The 20,762-nt window shown below is 35.1% G+C and overlaps 1 protein-coding gene across 7 annotated transcripts in view; it reads right to left on the reverse strand.

Moving 5' to 3' along the window:
• LOC121487666 (sperm-associated acrosin inhibitor-like) overlaps positions 1-20,762 on the reverse strand; it is a 126,290-nt gene that overhangs the window by 16,509 nt on the left and 89,019 nt on the right. For 5 of the 7 annotated variants that reach the window (XR_005986885.1, XR_005986887.1, XR_005986888.1 and 2 more), the window contains exon 1: positions 4,246-4,295. The exons of the other annotated variants lie outside the window; for them this stretch is intronic. The gene's annotated coding sequence lies outside the window, so the exon portion shown is untranslated. Of the gene's footprint in view, positions 1-4,245; positions 4,296-20,762 lie in introns of those variants that run through there. 7 annotated transcript variants of the gene reach the window in all.

The following is a 20,762-nucleotide window of genomic DNA, read 5'->3' on the forward strand; positions in this document are numbered from 1 at the left end:
TTACATATGGCACAGGGACAAACTGCCCATTTCCAAATGAAACTTACTTATAGGTGAAGTTTTTCCACTTTCCTAGATTTCTACTTAGAGCAGACTTTCCCCAACCCACAGTATCAAGACATACACAGAAGACCTTGTGTGGACTTGAACACCAGGCAAATCCTCTGTGCATATTTAAGTAGGAGCTTATTATTCTTCCAACTTTGCTCAGCCCACAAGGAGGCATGCTGCATTTACAGAAATATGTACTTCAGAATTTTAAGTTTTTCATCAGAAAATAGAAACCATTATTTCAGGAAGGACTGACCTATAGCAGGCCTCCCATCATAGCTACCTTCACAGAAGCCCTGTCTGATCCATCTGACACAATGGAAAGTGGGGTAGGGACTGTACCTATTTGGTTCCCTTTACTTCTCAACTATCTCCATCCAGCTGAGGAATCTCCTTTATTGATTTGGTAGTGAGGAGCTTAATGGAGGTGAGATGGCAGGAAAGATGCTGAGGTACTCTGTGTTCTGCCTAGAGGCTCTAAAATAGCCATGAAAGATTCTTTGTGAGATTGACAAATGGATTATCAATAGATCTTCGCTAAGCAGCAGATTTGGGACAGTTTGATCAGATGTATACAGAAATATGGGGAGGAGAGTTGGAAATAGTGCTTTGAAAACAAGGTAGAGAAGAGATATGAAAGCTTTCCAAGCTATTGAGTTGGGAAGAAAAGGAGAATCAAAACAAGAAGAGAAAGGGATGCTTGGATGGCTCAGCAGTTGAGTGTTTGCCTTTGGCTCAGGGCGTGATCCCGGAGTCCTGGGATCGAGTCCCATATTGGGCTCCCTGCATGGATCCTGCTTCTCCCTCTGCCTATGTCTCTACCTCTCTCTCTGTGTCTCTTATGAATAAATAAATAAATAAATAATATTTAAAAAGAAAAACAAGAAGAGAAGAAAGAGTTTTGGGAACTGTAATTGGCCACATAACCTAGACTCTTAGTATTTTGCGGTACCAAAAGCACATCAAACTTACCTGGAGGTTTGATTTGTATTAACCTTTTTATTTTGAGATCAATGGAGATTCTCCTAAAACCTTATCTTAAGTACTAATGCACGGAGTTCTCATGTTCTTTTTAACCAATTTCCCCTAATGGGAACATCTCGTAAAACTATAGTACAAATTCACAACCTGAAATGTTCAAAAAGCTCCTAGATAAGCATTGGAATGACCCACTTTGGGGACCTGGGCTAGAGGAAAGCATGTGCCCTGAATTATATGATGAATAATTTGATCTTTACCTCAAAGTTAAGTGGAAGACCCTATAGGATTTGAAGTAGGAAGAGATGTAATCAGAGCTATTTAACTAATCTGCTTTACAATATGGCTCAGCAGTAAGAGCTTTGGCAGATGAAAGTTCTGATTCAAATCTCATCTACCATTGAGTAAACTTGACACAATATTCAGACCTTTTCTAATCCGCAACTTCCTAATTTTAAATGTGAGAATAATTTCTTTCTCATGGGTTTGTCATAAATATTAAGGATAAAATATTAAAAGTCTGTGCATAGGCTATGTGTCAGACTTATATTTGTCACCCTAATCTAACCCGCCTTTTTCTTTTTATCAGTGAAGAAAGCCAAGATTTAGTAAAGAATCTTTGAATCTAGCATTGCCCCATGCCAACTTAATGGGAGAGTACAAAATCTGATAAGTGCAAAAAATGTACCTTTATCAAATTAAAGTGACTATTGTGTTTACATTAGTTCCTTGAAATATTTACATAGACACCATCAGAGATATTTATGCAGGCAAATCCTTTTGGCACATTTGTGGAGAAATTAAACTGAAGTTCTCTTACACATATTGAGGTTAAGAGCAGGAGACACTGCCTATGGTGCACAACAGGCTATGAGTTTTTTAAATTAGTCACAAAAGAGAATGTTAAATGTATGGATTATTTAATGGATATCTATCTTTCTAGAAAATGTTTAATATGCACAAATGTTTGAATATATGCATATATGTACAGATATTTAATATACGACTATACTAAAATCTCACACAAATATATACATATGTGTATATATAAATATATGCACTTGTATGTATGTGTGTATCTATATGCATGTATATATCTATATTTTTAAATATTTTATTCATGATAGATACAGAGAAAGAGGAAGAGAAGCAGACAGAGGGTACATATATATAACATATATAATAACTCATGTTATATATAATAATATGTGTTAATGTTACATCTACTATATAGATGCATATATACTTATGTACATATACACATACATAGCATATGTATACATACTATGTACTATGCATACATACATATACTGCACATAGTCCATATACATATGTGTATATCTATGTATACATATCTAAATACATATATTATCTTGGTGAGCCCTAAATGTCATCACAAGGATTTTTATAAAAGAGAGACAGAAAGAAATTTGATGCAGACACAGAAAAAAGGTCTTATGAAGACAGAGCTGAGAAAGATTTGAAGATATTGGTCTTAAAGATGATAGATAATAGATAGATACAGATAAATATATGATGGATGGATAGATAAAAATAGAAACAGGAGAATAAAGATATTTCTCTCTTTTTTCATTTAACAGTCAATGATATATCTTCATATAAATATATACGAGTATACACAATTCCTTTTAAGGTATTGCTAAATCCTTTTGCTAGGTGTTGTATTGAATATGATTATACAGGTCATTTTATGCTCATTCAATTTTTTTCTAGACTTTTAGAAGTTGCATTTGAGTCAAATAATAAATGCAGCTTAAAATTTATAGATAAGAGCAAATTACTCTCCAGCACACTTGTAGTCTTTTACTATGAAAAAGATAGATTACAAACATGACTGTTTCTCCTCACCTCTCCAAATGTCTTCTGAAATATTCATGTTTCCACACACACATTTAAATATACACTACACATAGGGATGTGTGGGTGGCTCAGTGGTTGAACATCTGCCTTCCGCTCAGGGCATGATCCCAGGGTCCTGGGATCGAGTTCCGCCTTGGGCTCCCCACTGGGAGCCTGCTTCTCCCTCTGCCTATGTCTCTACCTCTCTCTCTGTGCCTCTCCTGAATAAATAAATAAAATATTAAAAAATAAATATATATACATACACACATATAAAATACATATATTTGGATGATTTCTTTCAGTTACAGAATTTCTTCATTTGGGAATCACGTGAAAATTTTAAGTTAACAAGACCACAATTTCTATTTTTTTTACTCTTATGAATTTTTGTCTATAAACATGGTTTATTCCCTATGTGAGTCCTGAATGTGTGAAGAAACTATTCTTTTCTAATTAATAAAATTCATTGTGATTTTCTCTTCTGCAAAATGAAAAATTTGGAGACTCCTTGGTGGAACCTCTTGTCATACACGGCATGTACAAGTGAGACAACTTATTTAAACTGGCAATATGTGAACTTTTGACATGCTGCCTATTGTGTCTGTTAGGTCCAATATTAGGTCTGAATATTAACTCTTGCTGGAAAACACTGACCACATGTTTATTTATGTTTCCTCTCCAATATTCCATATTAGGAGATCCTGTGAGATACTGGAGGCAAAATACCAAATATAGGGAGACCAATATAGGCAGGAGAATTAACCATTGGATTCTATAGAATCAGGTAATTCCTAATATCCAGGAAGCAAAAGAAACTGTAAGCCCAATAATCAGAGTCAGGTTTAGTAATCACATGTTGTTGGGTACAGTTGAAAAACCATGGTCAGGGGTACTTCGTGGCTGAGTCAGTTAAGATCTGTCTTCATCTCAGGTCATGATCTCAGGGTTCTGGGATCCAGCCTTGCATCCAGCTGCCTGCTCAGCGGGGAGTCTGCTTCTCCCTCTTCCTCTGCCCCTCCACTCATTTGTGCTCTCTCTGTCTCTCAAAAAAATAAAATTTTTAAAAAAAGAAGAAAGAAAAGAAAACCATGGGCAGCCAATGAACTTAATCATTGAAGAATTCAAAGGTAGACATGCTTAGAGTACCTCTTATGGGAAGGGATATGTCATTATCCAAACTAATAAAGTAAAAAAAATTTCTTTTATTCCGAAAAATCAGATTCATTGATGCTTTCTATGTAATATTTTGCCTCACTTTCCAAATGCACATAAGTCCAGGTTTGTCTTTAAAGCAAATTGCCAAATAAATAAATAAATAAATAAATAAATAAATAAATAAATAAAACAAATTACCTTGGGTACCTGGGTCCTGGGATCGAGTCCTACATCGGGCTCCCTGCAGGGAGCCTGCTTCTCCCTCTGCCGCTGTCTCTGCCTCTCTCTCTGTGTCTCTCTGAATAAATAAATAAAATATTAAAAAATAATAAAGCAAATTGCCTTGTCAGAAAACAGGCAGTATCTTAAGGGCCATAAAATTTCTCAGGGCAGCACAAAGGAATGTGGGAATGGTCACAGAATGATTTTGCATCTTGATTTTGATAGTGGTTACATGACCACTATTTGTCAAATCTCAGGACAGTATACCAGAAACAATGAATTTACCATATATACTTAAAAACTAAATTAGAAATTTCCATTTAAAAACACAGTTGATGCATTTGCTGGAAGTAACCAACATTTTAAAATCTGTAGCTATTTAATATAGACCATTTAATTTAAAATAGCTTTCTCAAAGTGTCTATTTAAAAAAATTGATGTGGGCATCCCGGGTGGCTCAGGGGTTTAGCGCTGCCTTCAGCCCAGGGCATGATCCTGGAAACCCGGGATCGAGTCCCACGTTGGGCTCGCTGCATGGAGCCTGCTTCTGTGCCTCTGCCTCTCTCTCTCTCTGTGTATTCTCATGAACAAATAAAATCTTTTAAAAAACATTGATGTCTAGAAAAGTATAGGAAATAAATGACAACTTTGAGCTCCTGCCTCCACAGCAGAGTGAATCCAGGGTGCTAGCAGAGTGTCCTTGACATAGCTGACAACGAAGTCCCAGATTGGATGATCCCTGAGGACAAGATCACATAGTTTATTTTACACTGGCACAAGGTACATATATGTGTATTTGTGTGTGTGTGTGTGTGTATATTTACATTTCTTGAGGCATAATTAATATATATCATTGTTAACTTTAAGTTGTGCAATGTGTTGATATAACACACTTTTATATTGTAAAATGATTAGCACCATAGTCTTAATCTAACCTTCATCCCATCACATAATTTCCTTTTCTTTTTTGTGCTGGGAACATTTAAGATCTACTCACTTAGCAACCTTCAATTGCATAATAAGTAGCATTAATTATAGTCACCATGCTGTACATTAGATTTCTGTAACTTCCTCATAGCAGAAAGTTTGTGCCCTTTGACTAACATCTCTCCATTTTTCCCACTCTCCAGGCTCTGATGACTACCATTCTACTCTCTATTTCTTTTCTTTTGTTTTTTTTTTTTTACTCTATTTCTATGAGTATGGATTTTTTTTTTAAGTTTCCACATCTAAGTGATATACAGTATTTGTCTTTGTCTGGCTTATACTTAGCACAATGCCTTCATGGCCCATCTATATTCTCACATTTGACCGAATTTCCTTCTTCCTCATGGCTGAATTATGTTCCATTGCACATATACACAGCACATCTTTATCTATTCATCCATTGAGAGACACTACAGTTGTTTTTGTATCTTGGCTATCATGAATAATGCTATAGAATTGGAGAAAATATTTAGAAAGCATATATCTGATAAGGGGTTAATGTCTAAAATACAACAAGAACTCGCGCAACTCAATAGCAAAAACAAACAAACAAACAAAAAAAAAACGAAAACAAAACAATAAGATAAAAAACAACCCAAAACCAAAACACAACAAAAAGCAAAAAAAAAAAAAAATCCCACAGGCATCTGATTAAAAAATGGGCAGAGGAACTAAATAGACATTTTCCCAAAGAAAACACACAAGTAGCCAATAGATACATAAAAAGCTGCTCAACATCACTCATCATCAGGGTAACGCAGATCAAAACCACAATGAGGTTTTACTTCATGCCTATTAGAAGGGCTGTCTTCAAAACACGAGAGTAACAGTAAAGGTTGGCAATACTGTGGAGTAAAATGGAACACTTGTCCACTGTTGGCAAGAATGCAAATTGGTACAGCCAATTATGGAAAAATAGTATGGGTATTCCTCAAAAAATTAAAAATAGAAAAAAAAATAAAAAAAATAGAATTATCATAATTGGAGCAATCCCACTTCTCGGTATGTACTCTTCTTGACAAATTAAGTGCACAATTCCATATTGTTACCGTAAACACTAAGTTCCATAGTAGATATCTAGAATTTTTCCATCTTATGTAATTCTAACTTTATACCCATTGGGCAACAGATTCCCCTCTTCTTCCTCCTTCAATCCCCTGACAACCACCATTTTATTTTGTTACTATAAGTTTGACTACTTTAGATAATTCATAGAGGAGAAATCATGCCAATATTTGTTCTTCTTTGACTAACTTATTTCATTTAACATCTTCCAGGTCCATCCATGATATGGCAAATTGTAGCATTCCCTTTAGTTTTAAGGTTGAGGGGAACGCTGGATGGCTCCGTGGTTTAGCACCTGGCTTCGGCCCAGGGGGTGATCCTGGAGACCAGGGATCAAGTGCCACATCGAGCTCCCTGCATGGAGCCTGCTTCTCCCTCTGCCTGTGTCTCTGCCTCTCTCTCTCTGTGTCTCTCATGAATAAATAAATAAAATATTTTTTAAAAAATAATTTTAAGGTTGAATAGAATTCCATTGTATGTGCATACCATATTTTCTTCATCCTTTTGTCTGTGATGGACACTTGGTTGTTTCCATATTTTGGTTATTGTAAATAATGCTACAATGAACACAAGAGTGCAGGTGTCTCTTTAGGATCCTTCTTCAATCTTGAGGATATTTACTTAGTAGAATTGCTAGATCATATGGCAGTTCTATCTTCAATTTTTTGAAGAACCTTCATTCTGTTTTCTATAATAGTTACACCATTTTACATTCTCACTGACTTTCTTAGTCCATTTGGGCTACTATAACAAAATGCCACAAACTGGGTGGCTTATAACAAAAAATGAATAGTTCTGGAGGCAGAGAAGTTTGAGGTCAAGGCACCAGTATGATTGCATTCTCATGAATGTTCTCTTCCTATTTCTTAGCTGGTGTCTTCTCACTGTGCCTTCTCACCTGGGGAAAGGGGCTTGGGTTCTCTCTAGAGCCTCTCTTTTAAGGTATTAATTCTATTCACGAGGGTTCCACCTGCACTATTGAAGCAACTACCAAAAGTCTTGTCTCTGAATATCATCATCTTTGGGAGTTAGGATTTCAATACAAGATTTTGGGAAGGACACATTCAGATGCTAGCACTAATAGTGTATAAGAGTTCCAGTGTCTCCACATCTTCACAAACATTTGTTTTTTTCCAGTGCTTTGGCCATTTTTAAATATGGTTATTTGGTTTTTGCCATTGAGTTGAAGGAGTTCCTTTTCTATTTTGGAAACTAACACCTTACCAGATACACGGTTGACAGATATTTTCTCCCATCTATAGGTTGTCTTTTATTCTATTGATAGTTTCCTTTGTTGTACAGAAGCTATTTCATTGATATAGTCCCGCTCATCTACTTTTGCTTTCATTGCCTGTACCTTTGGTATCGTATCAATGAAATCATTACTGAGACCAATGTCATGAAGCTTTTATCCTTTATATTTTCTTCTGGGAGTTATACAGTTTCAAGTGTTACATTTTAAGTTTTTAATCCATTTTGAGTTGATTATTTTGTGAATGGTGTAAGATAGATATGAAATGCCATACATCCAAAAAAAGGATCAATATAATCTGTATTTAGATTTAAAGACAAACTTATGTAGTCACATTCCAATAAATAATAAAACATTACCAATATTGTTATAAAAATCCAAGAAAGGCCATGCAACTGGCTGACTGTTTTTATCATGTAACCAACTTCCCATTCTCACCCCTCCCAGGTCACCTCTTTCTCATTCCTTCCTCCTACATACACCACAGGAAGACACCTAATTGAATTTTCTATTTACTATTCCCTATCTTTCTTGAGAATTCCACAGCAAAACAATGCATATGCTCATGAAAATTTTGGATATTTTGATAATACATGCAAAGAAAACAAACTATACATTTCTTACATGTCTTTCTTTTTACATTTTCTGTGATCTTAATATATATATTGATATTTAGAGCTGTAGTTTATTTATTTCCCTACCTAATATTCCACTATGTAGATGCATAGAAATCATTACTATTTATTCTTCTACAAACTGATATTTGACGTGATATTTGTTTCCCATTGTGTTGTTGGGTGAATAAATCTACTGTCAATACACTTTTACATCTCTCAGTTTTGTGCACAACAAATAACTACCTATGGAATAATTTGGAATTTGGGGATGACTAAATAGACCATCACCTTGTATAGATGATGCTAAATGGTCTTGTATTTCTTGTTAGATTCTATTTCTTAACCTTGGAATAATAATACACACATAATTTTACTTTTTGGAAAATTCTTTTTTGTACATCTCGCTTGGTCAGCTTTGTTATGATTTGAAAACTTGAGAGTGGTTAAAAATTTACATGCTTTAACTTCCAAATGAACCAATAATAACTTACCAGATGTCTGAAATGTGATGATTTTTAAAAAGCAGTTTCTGCAACCAAAGAACAGTTTAAAAAAATAAAAAGGCTACACATATATCAACTGCAACTAATGAGGTCAGAATTTTGTGGTAGTAACAAAAATACAAAATTTCAAATGTCTCCAAATTTTAGGAAAATATTAATCCCCAAGTTAATCTATATCTGTGAAAAAGTGTCCTATATTATTTTTAATAACTCCTACTTGAAGATTTATTTTATTTAAATTCCAGTTATTTAGCAAACAGCATAGTATTAGTTTCAGGTGTACAGTATAGTGACTCAACACTTGCATACATCACCCAGTTTTCATCACAAGTGCCTCTTAATCCCCAACACCTATATCACCCATCCCCCACCCACCCTCTGGTAACCATCAGATTGTTCTCTAGAGCTAAGAGTCTGAGGATACAAAATTTAGAAAGCTCTATAAAATAGATGTTTCGTTGTGACATAAGACAATGCCTTGTGTGAAGTCACTGAAATATGAAGAAATTCTGCTCTAATATCAGGGCTCTATTCAATACCTAACAGCTACATTTTTCCAAACTTTATGGAGACACCTTGAACTTTAAGGAAGGTAACTGGTCACCTCAGGTATAAATGAGTTCTTTCCCTATACAAGACCTTGATTTCAGGGACTCATAGCTGATAAATAAAAAATTAGATTTTCAAGGAATACCAGATCTAGAAGAGATCACTCCTTCTCTATATTTTGCACAGAACAACAGTGGAATCTGGGCCCCAAAAGGAGAAAAGAATTTGGTTAAAGCTCTTGAGTTACAGGTGAATAAAGAACTACAGTCATTCTAACCCACCACTCTGTTCAACTTCTCTAACATGGGAAATGAAAAAAAGTTCAATGATGAGATGTTTAAAATAACTTTAGAATATGTGCTGGCATTTTACCAAGAATTAAAAGCCCAGTAAAACAATCATTTCATTCCTAAGCTACAGGAGAATGCTTCCTGTTTTTCTAGGATATGCAAAGTATTTTACCCAGGACTGGAAAAAATATGCACCAGAAAAAAAAAAGAGTAAAGGCCAAGATGATGAAAATAACTTTGATTCATAAGGAGAACAGTCATTTGATTGATTCTATAAAAGAAACCCTTCTGGATGTTTGCAACAATGGGACAAGACACATACCCATCTCCTATGGACAGGCTAACAGAATTTAGGATACATTTTATGGTGTCCTACCTTATAATGAAGTAACTACTCCAACTTATTAGCTCTATTTTTCTCCCAACTCTAAAATTCAACATGAAATATGTCAAGAGAAAGCTGTTCTAAAGATCTGAGAGAAAAGACCATAGAAAGTGCTCTGTGAACACGAGAGAAGAAGTTGATTACTTTCCCAAATCTTTGAGAGAACATACAAGGAGCCTGGCTGCATTTCACATAAACGTGCATATTTCAATATCAGTATTTTCTTCAGAAAAATGGTAGTCATTTATGGAAGGAGCAATCCAGAGCAAGACTCACAGCAATGCTACACCCTGGGGCTACCTCCCTAAATTCTCTGTTTGCCATACTTCATGCAAAGAGATAATGAGTAAAGCAACAGTGGCTATTATGTTCACCTTTTCCCTCCAACCATCCATCTCCATCTAACTAAGTGTCTTTTATTGAGATGTGAGTGATGAGATTGATGGAGTAATACAGATAGCTCAGAGCAGATAAGAGAAAGAGGCATTCTGTGTCCTCCCTGGGAGCTGTACCGTACATCAGGAGAGATGCTTCACAAATACTTCTCAATAGATCTTCCCTCAGCAGGAGGTTTGGGACAATGTAATCTAATATACTCAAAATATGAGGAGAAAAGAAAGAAATGTGTATAAATATAGATTTTAAGATAGGGAAGATAACATGAAAATATTTCAAGTAAGTGAGTTGAAAAAGAACAGGAGAATCAAGCAAGAAAAAGAAAAAAAAGTTTGGAAATGCAAATTCAACAAGACTCTAAACTTTGAAACTTAAGAAAAGCTAGATGAATATTAGAATCACCTGGAGAAATTCTAAAGCCTGAAGATGCACCATTCTACTATCTAGATTATGAACAATTATTAATAGTGAATCCTAGGCATTTCTATGTTTTAAAAGTTCCAAGATGAGACTCAGGCACAACCTAGGAGAAAACACAACATATAAATTGCTAGAATAGGAGAAAAGAATCTGGAGATTAAAGTTGAAACCAGATGAGGCATTACCCTAAATTATGTGATAAATAATTTGATCTTATCCAGAGGTAAGTGACAGACACTAAAGGCTATTCATATAAGGGAGAAATTTTTCACTTATTTTCTTCCTAACTAACCAATCAGCTTTACAAACTGATTCAGTGTAAAGAGCTTTGGGAGATCAATTCAAATCTCATCAACCAATGGATAACCTGAACTCAACACCCAGACTTTATAATGCACATTTTCTTTATTTTATTATTTTTATTTTTTATTTTTTTAATTTTTATTTATTTATGATAGTCACACACAGAGAGAGAAAGAGAGGCAGAGACACAGGCAGAGGGAGAAGCAGGCTCCATGCACCGGGAGCCCGACGTGGGACTCGATCCCGGATCCCCAGGATCGCGCCCCGGGCCAAAGGCAGGCGCCAAACCGCTGCGCCACCCAGGGATCCCCATTTTCCTTATTTTAAATATGAGAATCATAACTCCTATTTTACACGTTTGTCATAAATATTGGAGTTAAAATATTAGAGCTGTCCATACTTGTGTGTGAGGATTGCATTTGTCACCCTAAGCCAACCAGTAACTTTTAGCATGGAAGAAGCTCAGAATTTAGAAATATCAGACTCCATACTTCAAGGGAAAGTGAATTTACTGACACATAAAGAGAACAAAAACCAAAAACAATAGCACAGACACCAGGAATTTAGTTGGGGAAAATCATCATAAAGAGTCACTACAAAATACTACTAAAATGCTCATTTTTCAACAAAATATATGAGAAATTCAAGAAACAGGAAAGTATGTCCCATACATAGTGATTGAAAAAAAATGCAAGGATAGCAATTCTCTTTGAGGGGCTAAGATGTTGGACCTAAGAAAAAAATTCAAAGTAGCTTTTATAATATAATGAAGGATCTAAAAAAAAAAACTGTATTTATAGAATTAAAGAATGGCATGACAATATTTCATCAAATAGAGAATATCATGAAGATACAAACTTATTTGAAATAAATAAATGGAATTTCTGTAATTGAAAGTACAATAACCAAAACTTAAAAGTTCACAGTAGGCTTGAGCTAGCAGAAGAAAGTATCGGTGAACAGAGGTTAGATTAATAGGCAGTAAAAAATCTGAATAACAGAAAATAAAACAAGATAAATTGAACACAATGTCAAAGAAATCTTGAACCAACATATGCATAATAGGAGTAGCAGAATAAATGCACCAACATATGCATAATAGGAGTAGCAGAATAATACAAGAGAGAGAAAAGAGCAGAAAAACATTATTAGAATAAAAGCTGAGGGGATCCCTGGGTGGCGCAGCGGTTTGGCGCCTGCCTTTGGCCCAGGGCACGATCCTGGAGACCCGGGATCGAATCCCAAATCGGGCTCCCGGTGCATGGAGCCTGCTTCTCCCTCTGCCTGTGTCTCTGCCTCTCTCTCTCTCTCTCTCTGTGACTATCATAAATAAATAAAAATTAAAAAAAAAAGCTGAAAAATTCTCAGATTTTATTTTAAAAACACTATTCTACATATCTAAGACTGTGTACTACAATTAGAGTAAATACAAAAAAAAAAATCCAAATCCAGACACATGACAATCAAAATACTGAAAGCCAAAGATAAAGAAAGCATGTTAAAAGCAGCAAAAGAAATAATGACTCATCATATATAGAAGGACAAAAATATAATTAACAGCTAACTTCCCATCAGAAAATATGGAGGTGAAGGACACCTGGGTGGCTCAGTGATTAAGCATTTGCCTTCAACTCAGGACATGATCCTGGGGTCATGGGATTGAGTTCCACATCCCCTGCAGGGAGCCACTTCTCCCTCTGCCTATGTCTCTGCCTCTCTCTGTGTGTCTCTCATAAATAAATAAATAAATAACATCTTTTAAAAAAAAGAAGAAAGAAAGAAAGAAAAGAAAAGAAAAGAAAAGAAAAGAAAGAAAAGAAAAGAAAAGAAAAGAAAAAAGAAAAGAAAAAAAGAAAAGAAAAGAAAGTATGGAGGCCAAAGGTGTTGGCTTAACATATTGCAGTTACTAAAAGGAAAAAAAAACAAACAAACTTCACTCAAGAAGCTTATACCCCGAATAATAATCTTAACAAAATGAAGGCAAAACTAAAGACATTTTCAGAGAGAAAAATACTAATATAATTTGTTACTATAAGACCTTGGTCTTGACTTATAAGAAACATTAATGGAAGTATTTTTAGATGAAAGAAAGTGATATCAGACATTACTTTGCATCCACATGAAAAAATAAAGTGCATTAAACTTCTGGAATGATAGCATGAGAAATTCTGCTGACCCATTCTCCAGTGAAAGTGGTAAAAAATTTTTTAAAATCAAATCTATGAAAATGGTCTTAAGGGCAAAGAGCAAATGAAGATTTATCTACTAAAAACATCTATAAAAACACATAGGAAAGGCAAAAGTCTGCAGTATTTAAAGCAAAGTGCTTCTCCCTTTCCCTTTCCTGAGTCAATAAGATGGAGACTCCACTCCAGACTGCTTTATCCAAGAACACAAGAATATCTCTTTACCCAGCTCCAAGCTGGAGGGTTTTCTTCCAAGGAAGAGCAGGCCTTTAGAATTTCTCTTCTTACTTCCATCTGTCTGTTGCTGGGTTTAATTCCTGAGTGAGTAAATCCTAGAATTGGGGGCTTCCTCTTCCACCTTCCACTATATATATATATATATATATATATATGATTATATATTATATATATATGATATATATATATGAATATATATATATATTGAGGCTATGCCTTGGGTGTGGCTTATGGTGGACACTGCATACCTATGGTCCTTCTCCCAGTTCATGAAGTAATAGTCCTACACCAGGAGAGGCAAACAAAGTGAACCTGAGGCTACTGCTGAGTGATTGAGTGACCACTGAGTGGTCAGGTGCTACAGAATGGGTGTCACTTAGAGAAAAGCTTGTCATTGTCTTCACACCTAGTTCTGAAGCCTTGGATCAGAGGTTTTGCCTTGGAGGAGAAGAAGACCATAAAACAGATAGCTCCAGATCTCTTCCCAAAGGAACTGACTTCATTTACAATAGAGCATGAAGAAATTTAAACCCCAGAGCTCTTTCAAAAAGCACAAAGGTTATTGTGAGGGGAATTAGGAAAAGATTTATGGACTTAACGAAGATACTGCATAGACTACAGGTTAGCTAGTTTGCAGGAGGCAAATCAGGAATAAGATAGCTTGGAGGAGCCTTCCTGTGGTAAGAAAAAATATAAAACACTGGCCTCAAGACTATTCCACCCAAGGAAATACAATTAGATTAGTTTGTAGAGGTATTTATGTCCTGAGACATTGTTGTAAACAGTAGAGTGATCTGCTGGCAATTAGTGGAGTGTAACAGATGGTCTATTCAGAGACAGAGTGAGAGAGGCCCAATCTGTACCACTGTCTTTCAAGGCAACTGTAGGCATTCCCAAAGTTGTGCCTCTTTAAAAAGCAGCATCAAAGACAATATTTAGGAAGAAACAGGGGAGTAAATGGCACTACAACTACTCAGCCTATCACTAAAAAAATAAACAAGCAAATAAGAAACAGTCCTCTTGGGGGGAAGCAGTACCCAGAAACACTAGAGTCATTATATGTTCAGTTTCTAACAAAAATTAGGAGATATGCAAAGAAACAGGGAGGCACAAGCCATCACAATGAAGAAAAGCAGGCAACAGAATTGCCTATGAGAGAGACCAGATGTTGGATTTAACCAGAAAATTTTAAAGCATCATTATTAATATTTCAGAACTAAGGAAAACTTTGATTAAAGAAGTAATAGAAGGTATGAAAACAATGCCACCTCAAATAAAGAATATCAATGAAAAGAGGCAAATGGAAATTCTGGAAATTAAAGGCTCTTGAAGCAAAAAATAAAAAAAAAAAACCCTCAATAGAAGGGAACAATAGTCGATTTGAACTGGTAAAAGAAATAGTGAATTTGAAGATATATCAATACACATTATGCAAGCCAGAGAAAAGAAGAAATTTAAAAAATGGGGAAATGTGGGACGCAATGTAGCACACTAACAGTTGTATAATGGCAATATTAGAGGAGAGGAGAGGGAGGGAGACAAAAACTGATGAAATAGAGTCTGAAAACTGCCCAAGTTGGTTAAGAAAACAACCTAAACATCAAGGAAGCTCAACAAATACCAAGTAGGATAAACTACAAAGAGACCACAAATATACACATCATGGTAAAAATGCTGAAAGTCAAAGACAAGGAAAAAATAAAAGACAAGAAAAATGACACTTAGAAGCAACATTCAATAAGATTAATGGCTAACTTCGCAGCAGAAACAATGGGGCTAGAAGATAGTGGGATAACATGCAAAGTGCTCAAGGGAAAAATTATTAATCAAGAATGTCAAGTAAAACCCATTGTTATTCAAAAATGAAGCTGAAATTAAACAGACCCAAACAAAAATTTTAAGAATTTTATTTTCAGCAGATCTGCATTCAGGAAATGCTAAAAGATGTTCTTCATTTAGTAGATTTCCTTTTCATTTTATTGATTGTTCCCTTTGCTGTAAAGAAGCTATTTAGTTTGATGTAGTCCCACTTGCTTATTCTCGTTTTTATTGAATCTGCTTTTGGTGTCAGATTCAAAAATATCATCAATCCCATGCTAAAGAGCTTACCACCCACATTGTCTTCTAGGACTTTTATGGTTTCAGGTCTTACATTCAAGTCTTTATTGAAGTTTGAGTTAATTTTTGTGTGTGGTATACCAATCCATTTTCACTCTTTTCCATGTGGCTGTCCAATTTTTCCAATGCCTTTTCTTGAAGAGACTGTTCTTTATTTCTTGTATTTTCTTTCCCCTATTGTATATTTTTGTCATAAACGAATTGGCCATACATGCATGGGTTTATTCTGGGCCTCCTATTCTGTTCTATTGATATATGTGTGTTTTCATGCCAATACTATAAATTACTATATGTTTTCATTACTATAGTTTTACAATAGCATTTGAAATCAGGGTGAATGATACATACAGTTTTGTTCTTCTTATTCAAGATTTGGTTTTTTTTTTTTTTTTGGAGTCACTTATGGCTCCACACGAATGTTTGTTCTATTTTTGTGAAAAATGTCACTGGAATTTTTTTGGATTTATTTATTTATTTGAGAGAGATAGGAGTGAGCAGGGGGAGAAGTGGGAGAGAGACAGAATCTCCAGCAGACTCCCCATTTGAGCACAGAACCTGTTGCGAAGCTTGATCCCACAATCCCAAGATCATGACCTGGACCAAAATCAAGAGTCAGACACTTAACTGACTAAGCCACCCAGGTGCCCCTGTCTTTGGGATTTTAGTAGAGATTGCACTGTATTGCTTTGAGCAGTATGGACATTTTAACAATATTAATTCTTCTAATCTGTGAGCATGGAATATATTTCCATTTATTTGTATCTTCTTTATTTTCTTTCCTTAATGTCTTCTAGTTTTCAATATACACATCTTTCACTTCCTTAAATTTATTTTTAGGTATTTTATTCTTTATGATCTCATTGTAAATAGGATTTTTTTTTCTTATTTTCTCTTTCTGGTGATAGTTCATTATTAGTGTATAAAAATGTAAAATTTTGTGTGTATTGATTTTGTATCCTGAAATGTCACTAAATTTGTTTATTAGTCCTAATAGTTTTTTAAATTGAATTTTCAGTGTTTTCTATATACAATATCATTTCATCTGCAAATAGTGGCAGTTTTCTTCTTCCTTTCCAATTTGGATATTTATATTTATTTCTTTTTCTTATCTATTTGTTTTGGATAAAACTCCCAATTCTCTGTTTAATGAAGATGGTGAGCTTATTAGTAGATTGGACATGGCTGAGGAAAAAATCAGACACAACCAAAAGGCTTGATTTGTGAAAGCAATAATTGATAATCTGGACTTCATAAAAATTAAAAACTGCTGTTCTGCAAATGACAATATCTAAAAAATGAGAAGACAGTTCTCAGACTAGGAGAAAATATTGCCAAAAGACACATCTGATAAAGAACTGTCATCTACATGATCCAGTAACCATGCTTCTTGGTGTTTACCCAAAGGAATTGAAAACTTACGTCAACACAAAAACAAAAACCTGCACCCGATAGTTATAGAAGACTTATTCATAATTGCCAAAACTTGGAAGCAACCAAAATGTCCATCAGTGATGAATGGATAAACTAGTACATCCAGACAATGGCATATTATTCAGATCCAAAAATAAATGAGCTATTCAGTCATGAAAAAACATGGAGGAACTTAAATGCATGTTACTAAAAGAAAGAAGCCAATCTGAAAAGGATATATCCTGTATGATGCTAACCCTATGACATTACAGAAAAGGCAAAACTATGTAGACAGTAAAAAGATCAGTGGTTGCCAGGAACTGGGGAAGGAAGGAAGGGATGAATAGGTGGAGCATAGAGGATTTTTAGAATGGTGAAAATATTCTGTGTCTCATAATGATGGATACAAGTCATTATAATTTGTCCAAATCCATAGAATGTACAACACCAGAATAAACATTCACATAAATTATGGACTTTAAGTGATTATGATGTGTCAGTGTAAGTTTCATCAACTATACCAAAGGCACAACTTTGGTAAGAGACATTGATAATGAGGGAGGCTATGTGTGTGTGGGGGCAGGGGATATATAGGAAATGCACCTTCCTCTCAATTTTGCTCTGAATCTAAAATTGCTCTGTAAAAAAAAGTCTTATTTTAAAAAAAAAGACAAAGAAACCCATTTTAAAAATGGGCAAATGACCTGAACAGATATTTCGTCAATTAGATCTGGAAATGGCCAATAAGCACATGAAAACATAATAAACATCATTAGTAATAATCAGAAAAATATAAAATCACAATGAGATACCACTTCACACTCATTTGTATGTCTGAACACATGCAATATACAACACCAAGAATGAACCCACAAAGTAAACTACAGACTTTATGTGATAATGATGTACCAGTGTAGTGTATTTGTTTTCATAACAAAGATACTGCTCTGGTTGAGGACATTGAGAATGAAAGTGGCTAGGCAGGTGTGAATGCAGGGAGTATATGGGAAATGTTTCTACCTTTTGCTGAATATTGCTGTGACCTAAAAGTATTCTTAAAAAATGTATATTATGTAAATGGAAGTTATACCTTTGTCCTGGCCGAGACCATATCCACTGGCTCTCTATTCTGATCCTCACCACTCTTTACCAAATGGAGATAATGTTTGGGTGCTTCTAAAGCCCACTTATGTGCACAGTGATACTTTAAGCCTACCTTCAGGTCCATCAATCTAGACACTCCATACAGGGGAGGGTCTACCCATCACTTCTATGCTATAGTGGGCTCAGGAATTTTGTGAGGACTTTCTGGCTTCCAGGACCCTGAACAGAAATTGAGACATAGATTTTTAATACTCTTAGATACTCAATCATGTCTGAATTCAGCAAACCCTCTTGATATTGACCCCTTCCCATGGTTGATGGGATGGCAGGATAAGATCCATAGTCACTCTTTTGAACTATCACCAGTATCAAAGACATTTCTTCCTTGGAATTTCTCTCCTCTCAATCCATAAAACATTGTAATTAACAAATATAATCATAAATCTTTGTTCCATATGAATGTTGATTTTCTGAAAGCAATAATTCACCTCAGGGTGCTTTATCACTGACATGATGACTTCATTCTGAGCAATAAGGCTCTTGACCAGGAAAATACATAACCTCACAGATTAGAGTCAGAACATTTCTCCAAATCTAAGAGTATGGAAAGCACATAACAGTTCCATTTAAATGCCACATAAATTGTATTCTAAAAAATAGAGAAAAAATGGCAAAATACTTTAAATGAGTTCACTGGATCTGATCTACTGCAAAATGTTTCAGATCCACTGAAGCATTTAATGTACTTCACCAGTATGTAGTTATCCTAAGACAATACTTGATCTTTATAATCTGTAGCTATTGAGGGGTCTAGCTTGCCATTTATTTTTCTCTCTCTATTGTAGAATAAATGTTCACATAAAAATTTAATTTCTCATCGTTTTTAATAATAAAGTATGGTAATACACTAAAAAAAACAGGGCTCTTTACCTAGTTGTATATATAGGGAGACATGAGTGTAGGAGATGGAGGTGGGGCAGAAGCAAAACAAAAACTAAAAACATATATGTATTTATAAATATTATTATATATAAATATATTATATATAAATATTATTATATGTAAATACATATATATGTATTCAAATTATCATCCCATGGAATGATTTTAATGTCCTTAAAGCGGAGTGGAAGTCTCTCCATCATCAAGACATGGAAACTGCATATACAAGATCCAACTTGAGCAAGTCCTGAAGGCACAAGTAAGTTGCATGAGTAAGTGCTTGTGGCCCTACAGTGCCACATTGCCTTCTCTGTCACAATTAAGCTCTATGCTGGGTTATTATCTTGATCTTTCAGTTGCAGGAGACAGTTTTTTTAAAATGACAGCGGATGATCTCTGGCCCTAAACTTTTCTTTAAATTAGTTACTGACCAACCTGAACCTAATGTTTTCTCCCTTCATGTATTGATGAGACTTAATACCAACACCCAATATCAGAGTCATAACTACGATTTTCCTATGCCTCCCAAACATCAAAGATATCACATAAGCCAGGGCACATCCTTCCATCTCTATCTTGCCACACTCAACACGGAGGAAAACTTTAAAATTACATTGTTAGAGCATCCCATGGGACACCAACACTATTTGCTACCAGGCACAAGATATTCAGTGCCATTTGGTGGACCAGATATCCAACTCTAGAATCACATCCTTATAATCTACTCCCTATAATCATGATGGCACCTACTCTCATAAGCTTGCCTTTCAGGAAGATCTTAATATGTTGATTCATTTACTAGTGTTTATTGAAGAAATGCCCCCGGAAGATATGAGTTAAGGAGTGGAGTTGTTGAATAAGGAGGAGAAACAAGTAGAGCAAAGATGCAATTTTATGTGAATTTCCAGAGGTAGCTTCATTCTATGAGGAGTGTAAATTACAGCAAAGTTTATTCTGCAGCAAGGCAAGAAATCCGTGCTGCCGTTCTCCTGCAGCATTACTCACTCACTACATAGAGATTGCTACAAGGAAATGTAAATTCCTAGCACTTGGCTTTTGGAACATCCAGACAAAATAGCACTAGTATCTAGTACAGGTAGTACTCTAAAGAAGGTTGTGATGCAAGTCATAATGAGCAAAGTATATGAAATCTGGGAAATAGGAGTAAAGATTCAATTGGTAAATGGAATCTGGGTGAAGCACACACCAGTGGCCTCTACAGTATCCATGTATTCAGCACCCTGTTCAAGAACCAAAATGTTACCAGAATCCCTAAAGCCCTCCCCACTTTTATTCTCTACTACTAACTCCTAGGATAACAACTATCCTGGCATCAAATACCATAGTTTGGTTCTGCCCATTTGCACTTTCTGTAAGAGGAATTGTACAGCACGTCCTCTTTTATTTTTGGTTTCATTTACTCATCTTTGTATTTGTAAGATTCATCATGCTGTTGTATGTATCGGTAACTCATCTTTTACTGCTATTTTGTATTTACTATATGAGTATAATTAATGTTTTTATCTGTTTTACAGTGAAGAACACTTAGATTATTTGTAGGTTTTGGCCATTGTGAATAAATTTGTGTCCTATATTTCTGTCTATGAGTTTTAGTGCACAAATGCTGTCAGGTTGCTGTGCAATTATTCCATCCTGGTGTATTTTTCAGCATTAATAGTTAACACATCTTCCCAATTGAATTGAGTCCATTTACACTCACAACTGTAAT

This window comes from Vulpes lagopus, chromosome 3 (genome assembly GCF_018345385.1).
Source record: "Vulpes lagopus strain Blue_001 chromosome 3, ASM1834538v1, whole genome shotgun sequence".
NCBI lineage: Eukaryota > Metazoa > Chordata > Mammalia > Carnivora > Canidae > Vulpes > Vulpes lagopus.